Raw genomic sequence first — 21,760 nt, forward strand, 5'->3', positions numbered from 1 at the left:
TATGTGGAAATGTTCATATTTGGAAAGGGTAAATACTTTTTCGCGATCAGGTAATTTCACATATGTTCTTTTTACCGGGTTTAAAGATTGAGAAAATTGTCATGTATTTTCGTGAAATTTTTTTAATTTATGAGAAAAAGGCAGTGTACATGGATATAGTGAAGAGTGTGCGCACTGGCATTTTTGTGCAATTCTGGGATGTTTTTTTAAGTAAAAATAAGTCAACGTGTACATGGTTCAGTGATATTTTAATTAAATGATAGTTATTTTGTGAATTTTATGTTTGTAGGAATTTGGTACACGTTTAAGTTGAAGTAAACGTGCATGGAAATAATTTAAATATTTGATACTAAGTATTTGTAATGCTTGCGGTATGAATTCGTTGGTGACGTGTATAATGTAATAGATGATTTAGAGGTAAAAGTTTTTGGATATTTTATTTATTTTATATGTGGAAATGTTCATATTTGGAAAGGGTAAATACTTTTTCGCGATCAGGTAATTTCATATATGTTCTTTTTACCGGGTTTAAAGATTGAGAAAATTGTCATGTATTTTCGTGAAATTTTTCTAATTTATGAGAAAAAAGCAGTGTACATGGATATAGTGAAGAGTGTGCGCAATGCCATTTTTGTGCAATTCTGGGATGTTTTTTTAAGTAAAAATAAGTCGGCGTGTACATGGTTTATGTGTATGTGTTATTTTGAAAAACGCGTAAGGAGTATGGTATTGTGCACTTTTTCCCAATTTTGCAGTGAATATTTGTCATGATTAAGCAGTTTTGTTAGATAAAATTTCTAGCATAAGTGTAATTCGGCTAGTAGATTGTTGGAAGAAGTGTTCGGTAGATAAAAAGAAAAGAAACATGTCTTTACTTCGTGAAGACAAATGGCGGCGGGAAAAAAAAATAGAGGGTTGCTGTAGGAGAGTTGGTCGCCAAATTTTCGCAAAAAAAATGCCAAGTTACCATAATGTAAAGATCAACCATAAAGACATATTTCTTTTCTTTTTATTTACTGAACACTTTTTCCAACAATCTGCTAGCCGAATTACACTTATGCTAGAAATTTTATGGAACAAAACTGTTTAATCATGACAAATATTAACTGCAAAATTCGGTTAAAGTGCAGAATCGCAAACTCCTTGCTGCGTTTTTCAAAATCGCATATATACAGTAACCATGTACACGTCGACTTATTTTTACTTAAAAAAAATCCCAGAATTGCACAAAAATGGCATTGTGCACACTCTTGACTTTATCCATCTAAACTGCTATTTTCTCATAAATTACAAAAAATTACACGAAAATGCAGGAAAATTTTGTGAATCTTTAAACTCGGTAAAAAGCACATATATGAAATTACCTGATTGCGAAAAAGTATATACCCTATCCAAGGATGAACATTTCCACGTATAGTATAAATAAAATATCCAAAAATTTTTACCTCTAAATTATCTATTAAAAACGTCACCAACGAATTCATAACAAAACATTAAAAATGGTTACAAATACTTAGTGTCAAATATTTAAATTATTTCCATGCACGTTTACATCCACTCAAACGTATACCAAATTGCTACAAGCATGTAATTCACAAAATAACTATCGTTTAATTAAAATATAATTAAACCATGTACACGTCGACTTATTTTTACTTAAAAAACATCCCAGAATTGCACAAAAATGGCATTGCGCACACTCTTCACTACATCCATGTACACTGCTTTTTTCTCATAAATTAGAAAAGTTTCACGAAAATGCATGAAAATTTTCTCAATCTTTAAACCCGGTAAAAAGGACATATATGAAATTATCTGATCGCGAAAAAGTATGTACCCTTTCCAAGGATGAACATTTGCACGTTTAAAATAAATAAAATATCCAAAAACTTTTCCCCCTAAATTATCTATTATAAACCTCACCTGCCAATTTCTAATGCAAACATTAAAAATGGTTTCAAATACTTAGTGTCAAATACTTAAATTCTTTCCATGCACATTTACTTCTACTCAAACGTATTCCAAAATACTACAAACATTATAACTCTCAAAATCACGATCATTAAATTAAAATATAATTAAATTAAAAAACACTACTTAAAATATAAATAAGCACATACATTAAATTAATAAAAATTAGCTTAGAATCCTAATTACTTTAAACTAAATCATTGCTAATAACAATTTTCCAATAATACCATATTAATTTATTTACTCCTTACATTTAGAACAATGCATAAAAATAATATCCTCAAATAATTAAAAATACTAACTTACCTAATCTTCTGCAGAATCTTGAGTGCATGGCGGATCACAAAATGTCCATTTTCACCAGATTTCTTGCACTGCCATTCAAACTTATCTATAATATCCTTCCTTTCACACAATCTCATTTCATACCCACATGCTGGACATTCATACTTATCCGCAATTAAGCAATTCTTTTCAGTTACACATAAATGCAATAAAAATTTCGGATTTACTTTTATATAGGGCCATGGGATCCAAATATTAAACAACACTGTTTCACAGAACATAGAATGAAACTAATGCTGTAAAGCAGATATTTTTACAAATTTACCCCCTTTTTCCAATTAAAGAACAGTGATTCGTCCATTAATGTCACATGAGATATCTCATGATCTCTCATTTCCCTCGCACAAAATAATGCGTAATTGGAACTGAGTACTTCTCACATTATTCCCAAAGTCCTAGGTAGTTGTCGCCAAACTACCTGTTACCATATTCCAAAGATCAGCCAAAAAAATACATTTTTAAACAAATTTCATTCTGAATGGAATTAAATACTATGCTTTTCATAGAACAGTTTGCTCAGAACAGTTTAATTTGAATGAAATATTTTCACAAATTTTCATTAATTACATTAGAAAAAAAAAATTTAAGGTAATTTGATTTTATTCGGTAAAGGATTACAAAAATTAAAATCAAAGTTTATTGTATTGTTAATATTAAAATTATGCAGCATTTCTTTTCTATTTACAGAGCTTCTTTCTAAAATACTTTCTCAAATGTGACAGGATTTTTTAGCTTCTGAGGTATCTTTTAAATTGAAAATCTGAGTCAATTTATAATTAATGCTCTATTCAGTCTATTTCAAATTAGTGCACATTTTATTTTATTAGTGGAATACATTAAATATTGGTTCTGATTTCTATGTACTTAACTTTCTCTGAATATTTCTGAAAAAAATAAAAAAAAGGATTTTTTTTTAAAATATTCTTTAAAACTTGAAATTGAAATTTTAAAAAATATTCTTTGAAACTCATAAATATTAAAACAATTATTCCCTTACATTATAAAATGTACATTATAAAATTATACATTTTATAATGTAAGGGAATAATTGTTTGAATATTTATGAGATTTTTTTCATCCTAAATATCAACAATATATATTCTAAAACTATTCTTTTCTACTTCCTTAAGTATGCATCTCACAGAATTTGCTTTACAGTACCATTTGACAGATTGCTTTCCAGTATGAACAGTTCTTGCTTAAATAGTTTTATAAATGTATGTGTTGACAGAATTTCAGTTTATGTTTACAATTAAATGTTAAGGATATATTTAGATAATATTTATAATCATTATAAATTTATATATATTTAATAGCTAGATTTCTTTACAGTAACTTTCAGAGGAGTTAATGTGTGAATAAATCCTTCATTTCTAAATAATAAACATTCATGTATTTAGTAAAAGGCAGATAAATGCTTTTTTCAAGCATATGCATAAATACCCATACATATTTCATATTTTTCATTTTCGGCACGCGCAAATCTTTAATTTCTGTGCATTCACTATATTTTTCGAGTAAAGTAATTTACAATAATTTAGCATATACCAGAAATTTTTACATAATAAATGTATAAATATAATTTCAATGAAAATTACATGCATTATTTTGAATACCTACTCAATGGTTGGTTTCCTTCGAAATTCCTCTACGACGGCATTTCTCCCTTTAGGCAGATAGACCTTGCATACTTTACTCTATTTAATAAAAACGTAACCTGACCTATGTACCTAATTACAAATATTTTATATTTACATTTAGCCATCAAGTTTCAAATTTTTGACTTAAAACACATTTTAGGGTACATTCATTATAAAATCCAAATCTTCTAGTAAATATATTTTAGCAGAGCACTCAATACTTCTTTTAGCGATTTTACCCAGTTTAATAATTTTCTGATAATATAATAAATACGGTCAAGAGTCTTTAATCCGGACTCGTCGGCGATTCCGGATTATAGATCACCAATTTAAATCCGGTAAGAAGGCATGCAGAAATTATAAAATTAAAAATATGAAACCATAATTAATGAAATAAAGGACAATTATGATCTAAAGAGTATCAAAATTTACAAAAAAAAAAAAAGCTTATTATTTATTTGTTTACTTTATTAAATATTTCTTTCAACGCGCACATGCATAAAGCATACATTACGCATAGTCGAAATTAGAAAATTGCAACCAGAAAACTATTTGATGTGTATTCGTGATATTTATAATAACGAGGAATTTGATTTAAATCAGATCAAAGACGGAGTACATCGAGTTGAAATAATACATTTAGTAAGGAATTGTAAGCCGACTAAAATAAAAACATCTGCCCTGAAGATAAGGATAGTGCTGACAGATCAACTTCCAGTTCACAGCGCGCAGCGACGCCCCCTCCCCCCTCAGAGCAGCATGAAATAGATAAATAGATTTTGGAATAGTTAGAGAAACAAAGAATATGCCTTTATCCATTTTTTTCAGCTTTTTGTTTGAAACATGCTTTCACTTTGTAGATCCTTTGGCAGCTCCAGAATCGGAAATTCTTTTTGACATAATGGAAATTTAAAGCTTACTTTTATAAAATTGCTTTAACAGTCTGTAAAAAATAATAAGCCGGATCCAATTAGAAGATTAAGGAACAATGCAATCTGCAACATTAACTGAAATAGATAATTAGATCATTTTAGCTTAGCTTATGACTTCCGTTATACACTCAAGAGCCAAAACATTATAACTAGCCCTATATTTTGCAATGAATGCGCCTAGATGACGTGGAAGGCACGTGATCAGGTTAAAGTGGTATTTAACTGCTGCTGGAGAGTCTGAAGAATCATTCTTTCACTTCTGTGTGTGATGGGAAAGGCTGCGAATCTAAGCAACCATAGAGGCCAGATTGTAATGGCTCGAAGGCTCGGAACAAGTATTTCCGAAACTGCATGACTCGTGGGTTGTTCGTGATGTACAGTTGTTAGTACGTATGAAAAGTGGATGAATGACGGTGAAACCAGAAGTAGACGACATAGTGTTGGACGTCCGCACGCTATCAAAGAAAAAGGTCGTCGGAGACTGTCTCGCATGGTGAACCGGAGTCAGACAGTGGCTCAGCTGAAGCCTAATACAATGCAGGGCCAAATAGAAAAGTATCGGAGCACACTGTTCAGTGGACATTGTTGAATATGGGGGTACGCAGCAAACGTCCCACTTGTGTGCCTTTACTGACCAAGCGTCATCGCCAACTGAGCCTGTGCTGGGACCGGGAATATAGCAACTGGTCCATGGATCAGTGGGAGAGAGTTGCCTGGTCAGATGAATCATGGTTTGTCGCCGTGTCAGGATACGCCGTCTTCCAGGCGAACAGTAGCAGTAGGTCATACAATGCACAGTAGGTCATACATGTTGGCAGTGGTGATAAAGGCAAAGCATATTGTTACGAATTTGGTATTTAAAAAGCTAATGTTAGTTCAATTATAAATTAAATGGTTTTATTTCTCGCGCAGTGCAGCGCGTGACGAATATTAAAAGAAAGCTAAGCCGGAAAAATTGAAAATACAAGAGCACGTGCATTAAATAAATAAATATCTCTTTTTGATTTCGAGAAAGTACTGGAAAATTCTAGCGCATGATTTTAAAATCTTATAAAAGGAGGAAAACATCTCAGTTTGTAGTAGTTGCTTAGTTTGTTGTTGTTTAGAAAACTGCCGTTGTTGATTATAGCGAATTCGCGAATTAGCGTTCTTTAGCTGTTTTGAATTATGTTCTATTGTACATTTAAGTAGTTAAAAGATAACTACTGTGAGATATTGTGATACTGCATGATAATTTGAGAAAATTTAAGCATTTCTGTTGTGACAATAATAAATTTTTGTTCATTTTTCATCGGACTTGTGCATTCATTTCATAACGAACCCGTACGCACGCAACAATTTTTGGTGTCAGGAGTGGGGTTTGAATGCCAATCACAAGAGCGATGGAAGAGCAATTAAGACAGCTGATATCAGCATTTGCCTCGTTTAAAGAAGAAATGAAAGCAGAGATGAAATGTAATCAGGAAAAGATTGAAGCAGGACAGGAAAAGATTGAAGCAAGACAAGAAGAGATGAAAAGAGAAATTACCAGCGTAATAGAAAACAAATTCGAGGTTATGGAAGGCAGAATTGACGCAGTTGAGAATAAAGTTGGAAACTTTGAAGAAAAAGTTTCTTTGGTAAAAGAAGAAATAGAAGAGAGAGTTTCTGCCGTGGAACAACAAATTAATAATAGAGTTTCTGCGGTCACCAAAGAAGTTGATGATTTAAAGAAATTCGTAGCGACGGCAGGTAGCAATCCAGAAGGTTTCAAATTTTTATCGATGCCTGCTCGTTCCGTTCTGAAACTATCTACATATGATGGGAAGACCTCTTGGCAGGTGTATAGGACACAATTTTCTATCGTTGCGGATGCGAATGGATGGGATCCCCAAGCTAAGGCCTGTCATCTGAGAGCAGACGCAGCGGATATCCTGCAGACGCTTCCCGAAAATCAAAGGCTAGATTTCGAAGCTCTATCCGGCGCTTTGGAGCTGCGCTTCGGCGAGAAATGTTTAAAAGACTACAGCAGGCTCCAATTAAAATCTCGTCAACAGAAGCTCACCGAAACGCTTCAGGAGCTCGCCACAGATGTTGAAAGGCTGTCACATCACGCGTTTTCGGAGTGCCCGACAGAAACAAGGGAAATCCTGTCCCTGCAATATTTCATCGATGGCATCCGGGACCCTGAAATACAGAAAGCACTGCGAATGGCGGATGTTAAAGATCTGAAAAGCGCTTTAGTGTATGCCATGAAATTTGAGGCAGCCCAGCAAGCCACCCGTCGAGACTGCCATCCAGTCAGAGCTGCTCAAGTCCAGGAGCCAGGGGATCAAGTCACTGCTCGTCTAGACGATTTAACTAGACAACTGAATGCCTTGAGACAGAATATTGGTGACACGAAACTGACCGTAAAGTGCTGGAACTGCGGTGCTGAAGGACACATCCGACGAAACTGCAGAACACCCCAGGGCACGGATGCTAAGACCGCTCCTAACAAACAGCAGGGAAACTAATTAGTGGCCATCTCGCGGGGCGGAGGTTGCCAGATCATGAAAAGCCCCAGTTTAAAGCGCTTCAGATTTCTGCAGTGAGAGGCGGCAGTAATGGACTTTTCATAATAGGACATATTAATGGAGTTCCCTGCAATATGATGATAGATACAGGAGCCAACGTTACCATCATCCGAAAAGATTTGGCTCAACAACTGGGAAGCAAACTTATCTGGACGCCGCCCTGCGTTACCCTACAGACTGTGTCCGGTGAGAAGATCAACATCGATGGAAAAGTAAATGCTAACATCACGTTTGGAAATGCCGCTTACCATCACACGGCATATGTAGCAGAGATCACTGATTCTTGCATACTCGGATTGGACTTTCTAAGGAAATACAATTTTTCCTTGGACTTTAAAAATAACGAATTGCATTCTACATCTGAGGACATAGCGTTATTTGGAGTCAATGATGAAGTTAAATCTGTTCATAAAATCATAGCACAAGACAATATCACAATACCGGCAAGAACAGAAATTTTACTTCCTGGATCCATAGCCGAAAACAGAAATTTCCGCTACGGCATCATAGAATATCCCAATAACTGTAATAGCCCAAAAGGAGTACTAGTAGCCTCAACACTCGTCGACCTATCCAGAACGGTTATCCCGGTGAGAGTCGCCAATGTAACTGAGAAGGGGAGAATTATTAAGAAAGGTGAAGTGGTTGCAACATGTACTCCAGTAACCACTGTTGAAAGAAAGAGTAACATCCAAGAATCCGTGTCCTCGGAGAGAATTACATCGGAGTTATTGCAGAATGCGCAATTAAACGATAAAGAGAGGAATGCTGCCGATCGCGTCATTAAAGATCTTCAAGTTGTTTTCTCCCGCTCGTCTTCTGACGTGGGTCGAACTAGTTTGACACAACATAGAATAGATACCGGCGATCATCCCCCGATCAAGCAACATCCAAGACGTCTACCGTTTGCTAAACAGGAAGAGGTGCGAACACTGTTAAAAGATATGAAAGAAAGCGATGTCATCGAGCCTTCAGTAAGTCCATGGGCATCTCCCATCGTCCTAGTCAGAAAGAAAGACGGCTCAACAAGATTTTGCGTCGACTATCGCCGGTTGAATGAGGTTACGAAGAAAGACAGTTACCCTCTTCCTAGAATTGATGACATTCTAGACACTCTTTCTGGCAGCAAGTGGTTCTCAACACTTGATTTAAAGAGTGGGTATTGGCAGGTAGAAATAAAGCCTGAAGACCGAGAAAAGACGGCATTTACTACGGGACAAGGGCTTTGACAATTCAAGGTGATGCCGTTTGGACTGTGTAATGCGCTGGCAACATTCGAACGTCTTATGGAAACTGTTTTGAAAGGCCTTTCCTACGAAGCCTGCCTCATATACCTGGACGACATCATCGTCGGAAAGAGTTTTGAAGAACATTTAGAAAATCTTAGGAAGGTGCTTCAGAAACTGAAAGAAGCCAATCTGAAGCTGAGTCCCGCTAAATGCAAATTGTTCCGAAAGGAAGTGAGTTACCTGGGACATGTCATCTCTGCAGAAGGTGTGCGCACGGATCCTGAAAAGGTATCAGCCGTTAAATCCTGGAGACATCCCGAAAATGTCCATCAGCTGAGAAGCTTCCTAGGGCTTTGCACCTACTATAGGAAATTCGTGAAGGACTTTTCTTCCATCGCAAGACCCCTACACAAGCTGACAGAGAGAAACCAAAAGTTCTTGTGGACAAAAGAATGCGAGGATGCATTTAACAACTTAAAGGAGGCTTTAATATCTGCTCCAATCCTGACGTATCCTCAGCTTGACCAACCATTTATTCTCGACACCGACGCGAGTAATGAAAGTGTTGGTGCTGTTTTGTCCCAAGAAATAGACGGCCAAGAACGTGTAGTGGCATACTGGAGCAAGTGCCTGTCTAAACCAGAGAGGAATTATTGTGTCACCAGGAAAGAGTTGCTTGCCATAGTCAAAGCTGTAGAACAGTTCCATCACTATCTATACGGCAGAAAATTCCTGCTCCGCACGGATCGTGCATCATTGACCTGGCTTTTAAATTTCAAGAATCCTGAGGGTCAAATAGCCAGGTGGATACAGAGACTCCAAGAATATGACATCACTATCCGTCATCGTAAGGGATCATCACACGGAAACGCCGACGCCCTGTCTAGAAGACCTTGCCAAGAAAGCTGCCGATATTGTTCCAGGGTGGAAGCGAAATACGAGCTGCTGACTCCGGTCGCAAGACAAATTACAACATCAACATCGGCTGATCGAGAACCGTGGAGTGATGATGAAGTCAGGAAAGACCAGCTGGAAGACCGCGACATTAAACCCATAATTGATTTAATGGAGTCATCAAACAGAAAACCTACCTGACAGGACATTTCTATCTGTAGTCCTACAACCAAACAATATTGGGCACTCTGGGATTCACTTCACATTCGAAACGGCGTCTTATACCGGAAATTCGAATCGGATGATGGGAAGACATTCCGATGGCAACTTATACTTCCAAGATCCCGCATTCCTGATGTCCTTAAAGAGTTACATAGCACCCCTACTGGAGGTCACTTTGGAATAATGAAGACCTTGCAGAGAGTTCGTGAGCGCTTTTACTGGAATAATGCAAAGAATGACGTGCAAAAGTGGTGCCGATCTTGCGATGCCTGTGCAGGTCGGAAAGGACCGAGGAAACGCAGCTGAGGCAGACTGCAACGTTACAACGTAGGTGCACCTTTTGAACGTATCGCCTTTGATATCCTGGGACCTCTGCCACGAACTGCTGATGGCAACAAATACATACTCGTTGTCATTGACTACTTCACCAGGTGGCCTGAAGCTTATCCTATTCCTGATCAAGAGGCAGTCACAGTAGCTGAGGTAATGATACAGCACTGGATTTCCAGGTTCGGAGTGCCTCTTCAGTTACATTCCGATCAGGGAAGGAATTTTGCCTCGGCAGTAATCAAAGAACTATGCAAACTACTTGGCATTGACAAAACTCAAACGACGCCATTGCATCCCCAGTCGGACGGCATGGTAGAGAGGTTCAATCGAACCATCCTTAATAACCTCTCATTAGTGGTTTCCAGTAACCAACAGGACTGGGACAAGAAATTACCACTCTTTTTACTGGCTTACCGCAGTGCTGTCCACGAGACTACCGGCTATTCTCCATCACAGATGCTCCTCGGTCGTGACCTTCGTCTGCCTTGTGATCTATTGTTTGGCCGCCCTCCGGATGCTCCTTCATCGTCTGAGGAATATATTCAAGATCTCCAGGCCCGGTTTGAAGTGATGCACAACTTTGCACGAGAGCGAGTCAACTTGGCGACGGAGAAGATGAAGACCCGCTACGACACAAGAGCTACTGAACATCAGTTCCACGAAGGAGACAAGGTGTGGTTGTGGAATCCGACTCGACGGAAAGGACTTTGTCCGAAATTACAGTCACCTTGGGATGGCCCGTATACAGTCCTAAAAAGGCTGAATGATGTCGTGGTTCGGATTCGTAAGTCTTCGAACTCTAAACCTAAAGTCGTTCATTACGACAGGTTAGCTCATTACTATGGCCATAGTACGTAATGTAAATAATTGTAAATAGTATCAGACCATGGTCCTTTTGGTTTATAAATGTGTATTTGATTTGATTTGTATTTAGTATTTGATTTGCATTTAGTATTTGATAGCATTTGATTTGTTTAAGTTAGTTATTGCATTTATTGTTTATATTGTTTGATATTGTAATGTAATGTTTATGCCTCAGTTGCATTTATGCCACAGTTGTAAGTTTAGCTTCCTGTCCAGGGATTGTACTGCCCGGGACGTGCAGTCCTTGGGAAGGGGGCAGTGTTACAAATTTGGTATTTAAAAAGCTAATGTTAGTTCAATTATAAATTAAATGGTTTTATTTCTCGCGCAGTGCAGCACGTGACGAATATTAAAAGAAAGCTAAGCCGGAAAAATTGAAAATACAAGAGCGCGTGCATTAAATAAATAAATATCTCTTTTTGATTTCGAGAAAGTACTGGAAAATTCTAGCGCGTGATTTTAAAATCTTATAAAAGGAGGAAAACATCTCAGTTTGTAGTAGTTGCTTAGTTTGTTGTTGTTTAGAAAACTGCCGTTGTTGATTATAGCGAATTCGCGAATTAGCGTTCTTTAGCTGTTTTGAATTACGTTCTATTGTACATTTAAGTAGTTAAAAGATAACTACTGTGAGATATTGTAATACTGCATGATAATTTGAGAAAATTTAAGCATTTCTGTTGTGACAATAATAAATTTTTGTTCATTTTTCATCGGACTTGTGCATTCATTTCATAACGAACCCGTACGCACGCAACAATATTTTGCTTTCCTTAAATAAAGCTAAGACTAATCTAAATAAAATTCATGCTTTGTTTCGTAAATTAAAATAAAAAAGCTAACACTGTAGCCTTTACATTTAAAATCAATTGATTGAAAGCAATCTAGCATTATACTAACTCATAATAACACAAGAGAACAAGACATTCGCCGATACCAGCGGACATATATATAATACTCGGCCAACCTGCTGATCTTGACGTCATCGGCCAATCAGCGGCAACCACGTAAGCTTTGATTGACCTCAGATTAAAATTTCCATGTGGAAAACTAAAGCCAACAAACAGGCCTCGTTTCCTCATCCAAAGACAAAAACAAAACTTTCACAGAATTACGGAAGTTCATTGTTCATTTCTATTATACGAAAACACTTATTGTCTTTAAACGCTGAAAACATCTAAACAAAACTCTCTTAAATTAACAGCAGTCGCTGCTTTTGTAAATAAGTTTGCAGTATTTAATTTACTGGTGATAAATTCAAGGTCAAACACTCCATCATTTACTAGTCTTTTAACAAAGTGATATTTTACGTCTATGTGCTTAGTTCGGCGATTTTCTATTGGCGATCTATAAAAATCAATGGCAGACTTGTTATCATAAAATAGTTTACACTCTCTTAAATTAAACTTTAAAATTTCATCTTGTAAGACATTTTTCGTCCACATTAATTCCTTCGTTGCTTCAGATAAGGCGATATACTCCGCTTCCATGGTTGATAAACTATACATTTTTGTTTAACAGTTTTCCAGATTACCGGTACTTCATCTAAATATAATATAAATCCTCCCATGGACGCGCGGTCATCTCTGTTACTTGTATAATCAGCATCTGAATAACAATATAAATTTAGACGTTTAATCTTCGATAAGTTTAACTTATATAATTTAGTACTATTGAGATAACCAAGCAATTTCAACAATGCTTCCCAATGCTTAATTCCAGGATTCTCCTGAAATTGTGATAAGATATTCACTGCATATGTAATATCAGGCCTTGTCCTGTTAGCTACAAAAACTAAACATCCTAACAGATTTCTAAAGGGTAATGTATGCATTTCCGCAATTTCTGCGTTTGTAGATGGGCAATCTAACTTTGTAAGAATAGTGCTTTTGGCTATGGGAAGTGAAGTTATTGGTATATGGAAATGTTTAATTTTTTCAAAATTTTCTTTGATATATTTTTGCTGATGTATAAAAACCCCATTCTCATTCTCTAAGAATTCAATTCCAAGTAACGTTTTAGTTTTGCCTAATACTTTAAGATAAAAAAACTTACTCAGCTGTGAAATTACTTTATCTATACTATGTTAATCTTTACTAAAAATCACAATATCGTCTACATATAACAAGAGAATTACATTTGAACCCTTATAAACACAATTACAACATTGTATTTTCTTAAAATGTAGATTTTTCTAAAGTACTTTCAAATTCACAAAGCCATTCACAGCCGCTTTGATGTAGACCGTAAATGGCCTTGTGTAATAAACACACTTTATTTTTCTCTTCGATAAATCTCTCTGGTTGGGTCATATATATTTTTTCATTTAGGTTTGCATATAAATATGCGTTCTTTACATCTAAACTGACAATTATTCCATCCATATAAACATACCAGGATAGTGAAAAATATTCTTTTGATTCTTATGACTTATCTTTTTCAAATTTAATATTTCTTGCCTCACAATACTTTTCAATATCATTATAAGATCTAAAACAGGTGTCTGTTCCCTCTACATAATGATATATGTCTGTACGTGTTCCATCTGGCCTTTTAACTGCTTTTCTTTGCCAGTTTAAGTCTGATACTTCTTTCGGAGTAGATTTGTCATCTGACAACTTTATTTCTTCTCTAGAAATTTCCTGTTCTTCATCTGATTCTGCTAATAGCTCAGATTCCTCTAGTCTTTTAATTTAGGTTTTGATTTCAATTCCAGGATGCCATTTGCTGCGTTCAGTTTTTCATCGAACTTCACATTACAAGTTTCTATTAATCTGCGTTCTTCTGGTAGCCATATCCTATAACCCCTAGTTTCCTTCGCATATCCTACCACGATTCCTTCTTTGCACCTTATTTGTAATTTATTTCTAATTTGTTTTGGCACGCCAACATAGGCTTTACAACCAAATATTTTAAAATAAACAACACTGGGTTTTCTATTTAGGAACATTTCATCAGGGGTTCAGTTGCTTTTATGACATACTCTATTCCACATATGAACAAAACAGCCAAGAACTTCTGCCCAACATTCTTTTCCCATTTTACCATCATTAAGCATAGCTTTAACTGCGTCTAATGCCGTTCGGTTAAAACGTTCACACACACCGTTCTCTTCTGGGGTATACGCGTTTGTGCGTTCAACACTAATTCCATTTTCGGCTAAGTACCCTTCGAATTGCCTGTTACAGAATTCCCCACCATTATCGGTGCGTATACTTATTAATTTTCTATTCGTCAGTCTTTCCATTTGCCTATGATAATTCTTAAAGTTGTAGAACGATTAATTTTTATTTTTCATACAATACACTGTTACTAATCTACTATAGTCATCTACAATAGCAAGGAAATATTTACTCCCACCCTTAGATGGAACTGGAAGTGAGCCACAAACGTCTAAACAAACCAACTGCAATGGTTTATCTGATCTCTTCGGAACAGTTTTAAAAGTTATTCTACTAGATTTAGCAATAATACATGGTTCACACCTCTCCATTGGTTTTACAATTTCTGGCAACCCTTTCACGTTTTGGATTCTTACTAGTTTTCTTAATATAATCAAAATTTACGTGGCTAAATCTCCGATGCCATAGCATTGCATCGTGTACTTTATTTAACTTTCCAATTTCTGTACCGTAACCAGCTTCCCTTTTACCTGTTGCATATCTAAATGGTTTTACATGATAAAGTCCGTCATATCGTTTAGCGTAGCATAATCTATCCCAATTATTAAAGTATATCCACATCTTCCCTTTTGAAATCACAAAATGAGCATCTGCCTTTTCTAACCTTGCTCCCGATAATAAATTTCTTCTTAGATTTGGATTATATAACACATTATCTAACTCGATCCAATTTATTCGATTGCCTACTTTTACTGCAAATTTGACGGTACCCTTTCCTAGTACTTTACTTTCACAATTTCCTACAGCTAAAGACATACGTATATTGTTTATTTCTTCAAAATTTGTCATTAAATTTCTATTATTGCAGAAATGAGTTGTAGCTGCAGTATCTACAACCCAATTAAATTTATCTGCGTTACCTCCTTTATCTGTAGTTGTTACATAATTTTCTACTAACATTAATTCTTTATCTTTAAACTGTCCATTTTTATCATCTATTTTAAACTTCTGATTTTTACTTACATTTTCTTTACATTGAGCGATTAAGTGCCCAAATTTATGACATCTGAAACAAGGTCCTATTCTCATATTCCCCACTTTTTTCTTAGATTTAGTTTTATTTTCAACTCTATCTTTCCCTGCATCTGAACCAATAGTATTAAACACGCTTACCTTGCTGTCTTCTAAATCGGCATTTACATGGCGAAGTCGGCTTTCTTCCCTTACCAGTTCTTCAGCAATTCTTTCCAACGTAAAATCTTCGTCCTTCCACCTATAGATCAACTGTACAATGCCAGAGTATTCCTGGGGTAATCTCCTTATTGCCTGGAATCCTTTAAAAAGATCTGCCAAGTTGTGACCAGCTTCAGCCAACTTCTTTGCAGTCATTCTTATCCTCGCGATGAATAATCCTATTTCTTCATTTGATGTATATCTAATACTAAAAAATTCATCCAGTAACTGAATTATCCTTGCTCTTGTTTTGGGTTCGAATTGCTTCTGTAGAACTTCCCATGCTTCTTTACCACTTGAACATTCTTGTATCAACGGCCTGAACTCAGTTTTAATTCCATAATATAATGTAGTTAAGGCTCTGTTCTCTCTCAGTGTGAACTCCTCCTTTTCACACATTGTTGCACTTTTATCTAATTCTTCTTCTTTGTCCTCTATGAAGCTCCAACAGTTTCTATCCAGTAACAGCATTTTCATATTGACTTTCCATCGATCCCAGTTGTCATGGTTTAACAGCTCAAAACCTTCAGGTAGTAATGACATCTTCAATTAAGTGTGAGCACAATGACTTGAACAAACTTCTAAGACAGGTCAGCTTCTTTTCGTGGATAACGGCCCTCTTCACTTACATTCCTTCAATGCTGAGTTGAACTGGATGACCGATTAGTTGTTGGCGCTGGGCCCATAACCCTGTTGGCAGTGGTGATAAAGGCAAAGCATATTTTGCTTCCCTTAAATAAAGCTAAGACTAATCTAAATAAAATTCATGCTTTATTCCGTAAATTAAAATAAAAGAGCTAACACTGTAGCCTTTACATTTAAAATCATTTGACTGAAAGCAAACTAGCATTATACTAACTCATAATAACACAAGAAAACAAGACATTCGCCAATACCGGCGTACATATATATAATACTTCACCAACCCACTGATCTTGACGTCATCGGCCAATCAGCGGCAACCATGTTAGCTTTGCTTGACCTCCTATTAAAATTTGCATGTGGAAAACTAAAGCCAACAATACACAGGCCGGTGGTGGCGGTATTATGCTCGGGGGGACGTTGTCTTGGGCGTCTCTGGAACTAGTGGTTGTGGTAGAGCAGACTATGAATGCTACATGATATCTGAACATCATTGCGAACTAGTTGCACCCTTACATGGCCTCTGTTTTTCCAGCTGGAAATGGAATGTTCCAACAGGACAATGCACCGTGTCACAAGGCTACAATTGTGTTGGAGTGGTTCCAGGAACATGATGCTGATTTCCAGTTAATGCCCTGGCTGCCTAACTTACCGGATCTCAATCTGATAGAACACATTTGGGATGTCATGGGATGGCAGCTCAGAGGTCAAAGACCACCAATTCGCAATATCTTGGATTTGCTTGACCATTGCTACAACATCTGGTACAATCTGTCTCCGGCCATCTATCAAGGACTTGTGGCATCCATGCCAAGGCAGGTTGAAGCTGTGTTGCGCCAAAGGTGGCCCAACTCGTTATTGACAGGTGGTCATAATGTTTTGGCTCTTAAGTGTACATTAAAAGCGCATGCGTAAACGTATTATGCACATGCGTAAACGCATAATGCTTTAATGCATGCGCAGAAAGTTTGTAGCTTTGAGGTCCATTCCGGATTATGGACGTCTGGATTAAAGACTTTTGACTATAGTAACTATCCATTTCACATTTAAACATTAACCTCATTGTCTTAAGATCGCAATCCGTCACACAGTGACTGTTTCTTTTATGTGGACGTGTCCCCTTTTTTTATTTGTATGGAACTGTCGTATGTCGAAATACTATAAAAGCTGTCAAGGGAACTTCTGGACGTAAACAAAAAAACATCCTATCTGGAGACCAAGGCTTGGAAGCAGAGCTTCATTCGTAGTGCAGGGTTGTCTCCTCCTTTCATTCTTACCTCTGTGACTAATTATTAATTCTTACTTCTGTAATCAATGGTAGGCTGTGAGTTCTAGTTTTGTATTCAGTTTTGTGTATTTCTTAATCTGAGTTATATCTTCTTGTCAAAAAGTATGCTATCCTAATCTTTATTTTCATATACTTTTAGCATCATTGTTTTCCACCAACCTGAAATTAAATCTATCAAATAGCGTGTTTAACCAGCTAATTTTTACTTGCTTAATGATTAATATGATGCTTTTCTGCTAACTTAATTTAACTGAACTAAATATGTTTAACAAGCTAAATTTGACTTCCATATACTTATTATATTAATTAGCTAATTTTAGCTAAATTTTACATATACAGTCAGAACTCATTAATCCGGAATGATCTATAATCCGGACATGCGCATGATACGTTTACGCATGCACGTTTAATGTATAACAGACGGTATAAGCTAAGCTAAAATTATCTAATTATCTATTTCAGTTAATGTTGAAGATTGTTGCGTTGTTCCTTAATCTTCGAATTGGATCCGGCTTATTATTTTTGCAGACTGTTAGAGCAATTTTATAAAAGTAAGTTGGAACTTTCGAATATGTCAAATAGAATTTCTGATGCTGAATCTACAAAGGGAAAGCATGTTTCGATGTCCATCAAACAAAAAGTGAAATTGCTGCAAAAAATGAATAAAGGCTCCTTTGTTTTTCTAACCGCTCTGCGGGGGGGGGGGGCTTCGCTGCGCACAATGAACTGGAAGTTGATCTGTCAGCACTATCCTTATCTTCAGAGCAGATGTTTTTATTTTATTTGGCTTATAATTCCTTACTAAATGTAGTATTTCATCTCGATGTATTCTGTCTTTGATATCATTTAAATCAAATTCATCATCATTATCAATATCATGAATACAAATCGAATTGTTTTCTGGTTGCAATTTTCTAATTTCAACTATGCTTAATGTATGCTATATGCATGCACGCATTGAAAGAAATGTTTAATGAAGTAAACAAATAAATATTAAGCTTTTTTATATAAAAATTTTGATACCCTTTAGATCATAATTGGATTAATCTTTGGATTATGGTAACTTGGCGATTTTTTTGCGAAAATTTGGCGACCAACTATGCTACAGCAACCTGCTAGTTTTTGTTTTAACGCCATTTTGTTTTCACGAAGTAAAGGCATGTTTTTTTTTTTTTTTTTTTTTTTTTTTTTTTTTAACTCAACATTTTTTTTCTACAATCTGCTACCTGAATTACACTTATGTTAGAACTTTTATGGAACAAAAGTGCTTAATCATTACGAATATTAGGCGCGAAATTGGGAGAAAGTGCAGAATTGCAAACTGCTTGCCGCATTAAAAATTGCACATACATGGTATCCATGTACACTTCGACCTATTTTCACTTAAAAAATATCCCAGAATTGCACAAAAATGGCATTGCGCGCACTCTTGGCTTTATCCATGTACACTACTAAAGTCCTAGCTAGTAACCTTTATCGCCTTACCAAAATGTCGCCAAACTACCTGTTACTATATTCCAAAAATTAGCCCATAATTGCTCTTTTACGGTTTCATATTTATAATTTTATAATTTCTGCATGCCATCGTACCAGATTTAAACTGATGATCTATAATCCAGAAAAATCGATAATCCGGAATCGCCGAAGTCCCTACGAGTCCGAATTAGAGACATTTGACTGTATATGCTTCATATCATGCTAAGCACTAAATATGTTTAAAATGCTAAATATAACTTATATATACATTATATCGTATTTTATTTCGAAACTTAAGTGTATATCGCGAAAACTATTACTGCTGGCCAGCGTGCCGACAGAAAGGGCACTGTCGCCAGCAAGTTCTTTATGGGAGAAAACCCATCTTACTTTTCCTGCATCTCTTTCACTCATCATCTTTTTACCCGTAACAGTCATCTGTAGTAAGAAAGTAATGGTTTGAGGGGAAGCTAAACATTTGTATGCATTAAGGTTTCAAATATATTTAAAAGAATTCACATTGAATTGTGCATTACACCTTCTAATCTGCATAAATGTATGTATGTTTCTCGCATTGTGATAAAACAATGGTACCTAGATCCATCCAATTTTGAATAACGTCGTCTTGATGCGAATATGGGCATCTGAAAGCCGAAATTTGGAATTCGTTTTATTATCGATTTTATATTTTGTAAAACTTTCTTGAATTTCTTATTAACAAACTCTACGATTTAAAAGCTAGCAATGGCAACACTTTACTGGGAAGAAGGACCTTTTTATCTCCAGCATGCGGAACTGTGCATCGGAAATTCTAAAGATATGCTTATTTTAAAATTATTTTGCGACATTGTTGAACTGAATTTTATGGTTTAAGTGCAAATAGCAAGATGTTTAATAAATAAAGGTAACGCACAAAATGTTAAAAAAAGGCCCCTTTAGACGTAATTTAAAATCTGAAACCTTTCAAAAAAATTTTTTTTAAAAATTTGAGTTGCCTAATTTATTTAGGAGGTATTTTACAGCCATGTAGTCTTTATCTTTTAAGTGGCATAATAATCTTGCATCATTGTATGGTAAAGGTCAAAATAAATTATTGTAAATATTTCGTGACAATTTCATTTTGATAGATGAAATTGGAAAACATTCTGTGTCCTATAATAAAAGGAAGCATTCTTATTTGATACATGATTAAAAAGATCTTTATTCCTTCTTTTTCTTAACCAAGCAGTTTTACATATTATGCCCTAAAAAATGGATGTGATTTCTAAAGTGTAACATTAATTTTGATTGGTGGTTCTTGACCTGTTTTTGTCCCAACCACCCTCCCTTCCTTTCCAAAACTCGAAAAATATATACATTTATTTAGATTTGGATTCTTTTTTAATGTGTATTACAAATTAAACAACAAGAAGTTTAAAAAATGTTGATAAATATCAAAACTTGAGTAAAAGCAGTTTTTTATATTCATAAACAGGCTCGTGCCAGATTTATAAAATTTTTTCACTGCTGAAATTCATGAGGAAATCTGTAATAAAAGTAAAAAGTTCTGTTAATATTTTGTGCTGCTATTAGCTTCCATTTCTTAAAAACAAAATCTAAATTATGTTTAATTTATAGACTATCAAGTTATATTCTTTACGTCTTTGAAGAGAAAAAGTCCTTATGCAAGTATTTTAAGGATATAATGTATGCAATATTTAAGGATATAATGTATGCAATTTCCAGTTCTGAAATGTCTGTGATATATGTTGTGACTTATCTCACTTGTCTGACTGCAAAATCAGAATTAGACCAAGAGATACATCATGGCAAGGCATGCAAGATTGTGCCTGTCGTTGGCAAGAGCCTTAAGCCCCATACAGATTACAGTACAACTTCGCTCAGTTCCATCCCCAATTTTGATGGAGAGCATGGAGGGGGGTCCAAGGATCTCCCATCCCTCTATCTTTACCACCAACCTCTGAAGAGGACTCGCAGCTTGCCACGTATTAAAGTGCCCTCATGTCGCACAGACATTATACATTTACAAACATCCATACCTTCTCAGGGATTCAAACCCAGGCCCTTCAATACGACAGTCAGCATCACAAATCACTATCCCAGTAGGGTAGCTCCGCAATGTCTGTTGAAACCTACTGTAGTAATGCAAAGTTTATAATTTTTATGCATGTTTAAATGCATCACATTCTTTAGTCTCGGTACTTTTTAAATACTCACATTCTTTAGTCTCAGTACTTGTGTTACTGTAGTTCTTTACTCTTCTAAGTATTTATTAGGCAAAAGTGTTATTACTTAATAAATGTAAGGTACATTAAAAACAGTTTAGTAGTAGAATATAACATACCTTTTTCCTTTTAATAGAATATACAAACCTTTTCAGTGTAAATGTAAGGTACATTAAGAACAGTTTAGTAGTAGAATATACATACCTTTTTACTAGTAATCTTACTAACAATTTTTATGATAAAACAATTTATTTTGACCTTTTTTTTTGGGGGGGGGTATATGTATATTAATACATAGTCTGCAGCAGTAGCCTTGTCAAGAATGCTGATTTGACACTTACGTTTCTTCGGCTGGTAAAAATTTTCACTTTTAAAACATTGCAATTTTTCAATGGTTATCAATATGTGTATATGCATTTCTTTTACTTTCAATTTTAAAATATAATGTTTTTTTGTGTATGTAATCTTACTAACAATTTTTATGATAAAACAATTTATTTTGACCTTTTTTTGGGGGGGGGGTATATGTATATTAATACATAGTCTGCAGCAGTAGCCTTGTCAAGAATGCTGATTTGATACTTATGTTTCTTCGGCTGGTAAAAATTTTCACTTTTAAAACATTGCAATTTTTCAATGGTTATCAATATGTGTATATGCATTTCTTTTACTTTCAATTTTAAAATATAATGTTTTTTTGTGTATGTAATTTGCAGTAGTTTTTTAATAAAAGTTACAATTAATTAGCATATTTTAGACAGGTGAAAGTGGTTATTTTTTTTTCTGATGAATCAA

At 35.4% G+C, this 21,760-nt stretch overlaps 1 protein-coding gene across 2 annotated transcripts in view; it reads left to right on the plus strand.

Moving 5' to 3' along the window:
* LOC118187105 (SH3 domain-binding glutamic acid-rich protein homolog) overlaps window positions 1-21,760 on the plus strand; it is a 37,672-nt gene that overhangs the window by 2,236 nt on the left and 13,676 nt on the right. The gene's annotated exons all lie outside the window — the stretch shown is intronic.

Source organism: Stegodyphus dumicola, chromosome 3, assembly GCF_044657685.1.
Source record: "Stegodyphus dumicola isolate Sdum_Otavi_A_Nest chromosome 3, ASM4465768v1".
Classification (NCBI taxonomy): Eukaryota; Metazoa; Arthropoda; class Arachnida; order Araneae; family Eresidae; genus Stegodyphus; species Stegodyphus dumicola.